The sequence below is a fragment of the Oreochromis aureus genome, unplaced genomic scaffold (assembly GCF_013358895.1).
Source record: "Oreochromis aureus strain Israel breed Guangdong unplaced genomic scaffold, ZZ_aureus HiC_scaffold_57, whole genome shotgun sequence".
NCBI classification, from domain to species: domain Eukaryota; kingdom Metazoa; phylum Chordata; class Actinopteri; order Cichliformes; family Cichlidae; genus Oreochromis; species Oreochromis aureus.
This window is the reverse complement of record NW_024108955.1, coordinates 75,807-77,877: the sequence shown is the minus strand read 5'-3', so window position 1 is coordinate 77,877 and position 2,071 is coordinate 75,807.

The following is a 2,071-nucleotide window of genomic DNA, read 5'->3' as shown; positions in this document are numbered from 1 at the left end:
GCAGGTCAGCATCAACATTAAAAAAACACAAGGCCCTCTGTGTATGATAGTAACGGAGGGACTTATTGTAGTTTCCTTCTTGTGTAAAGCACCAGATGCCCTTGGTGCGATGTCCCACCGCAGCCTGCGAAGCTGACACGTATGAGCTCGATGAAACACCAGGTGATTTGTCGCAGCAGCTCAGATGGATTTGCGTGTCCGGTGAAACGCAAGTCGCCCGTGTAAATTATATAGTCTCCGCGAAACATGGCGATCAGACCTTCGTAGTCATCCGACATGATGCTAGGGTACGTGAACATGAGACCCGATGCACCCTTGTAGCGAAGAACCGCATCGCGACAGGACAGTGCTTCGACCAAATCGTTGGCAGGTTTTACGCCTGTGAGATGCACCACCTTTTGCGGCAAATAGCTTGTGTGCTATGTAGTAATCCGTTACGCCGAACGGCTCTCCACTGACAATATCTCAGGTATGGTGGGGAATCTGATCCCGTTAGCCTCGGTGATCAAGCTAGACAGGCAGCCGGCTCCGTGTTCAAACACACCGGGTGGTTCTCAGCAAAGCTGCTATGCTACCGATATTCTCTTCCACCGATTAGCAGGATGCTTCTCATCGGGTATTTGCGGCTGATCGCGATGCCGTCGCGAAGCAACACATGGTCACTGTGAGTGCATTGTGTAGGTGAAACCCAAACCAACCTGGTGTCGTTCTTCTCCATAGTTGCGAGCTGGGGTCTCGGAGCAAGTGCACCGTAAGCCATCCTCGCGCTCCATACATACAGCCAGCATATTCCTAGGTCGGCCAGTCTTGACGCTCAGGTCGGCCGCCTGGCGCCCAGGTCGGCCGCCTTGGCGCCCAGGTCGGCCGCCCTGACGCCTCAGGTCGGCCACTCTTGCGGCCGCCTGTGAAACATGGTACACAAAACACACACACACAAACACACACAAACGCCAGTGTCACACGCATCGACCACATATGTACCAATTGATGTAAAGTACGCAGCACACACAAAATACATATACTATACACAATCTTCAGTGGAAACAAACAGAACAGTGTGTACCGAACAAAAGTCTCTGTCAGCATTCTAGGTCGGCGGTTGCTCATTCTCAGTCGGGTCCGACTCACTACACCGAACCCTTTCACAAGGGTATAAAGCCCCAAGGCTCGTGGTGTGTTCGCCGATTGCAGTGGGTTTGCTGGAAAACATGTGGCAGTCAAAAGCTTATGTCGCGTGCTCCTCAGCCTGCTAGCACTTTGGCTGGAGTGTTGTAGCCAAAGTGCGATTGGCTACGCTGGCCAAGAACAACTAGCTGTATTTGGGAAACTGTCTTATTCACTCCGATTACCTGGCTATTTGGAAAGCCCTACTTCTGTCTTTCGAAAAACGGTCAGATCGCCAGGCCAGCTAGCCACCATCTGTATGAAGTGATGGACACTGGATTGGGGTACCAGGTCACCATTCGATTTCTTACTTGCAACGACGAAGGGCAATATGTGTTAGGCGGGAGAGATTCACTGTCATCGCCACGCCAATCGATCGAGGTCAATATTATTACACGCCAAAGGCACGCTGTGGAACGGGAAGGATGGGGTGTAGCGTAACAGAAAGCAAGGCAGTTATCACTCCGCTAGATGGAGTCAGCGCAATTTACAAGTTTCACCTTGAGACTCCCGACATCTGGCGGTAATAGAGATATGGAACCACACTATGAGCTCAGCACAAAGGCTGACCGGTGGTTGTTTTATAACCCCAAACGGTACGACGCTTGTGGGCGCGCAATGTAAACTACAAGTATTTCATTTACACACGACAAAGTGCTAAAGCGGATCAGTCCTGTTCACAAGTCAGTCGGTCTCTCGACGCTAGTCCGGACGCCGATCCACTCGATGATCCTGCCACTGGGAGCACGGCAGATGAACCGAGCACATGACACCCCAGACTACCACTGGCGCACGTAGTACGCACATATGCCTGGCCGCGATAACGGCATCGCCGCGGTTGTTGGATGGGGTGCCAAGTTAAAAAAAAAAAACAATGCACTCTTGTCTTCCTTAGCGTGTACAGACG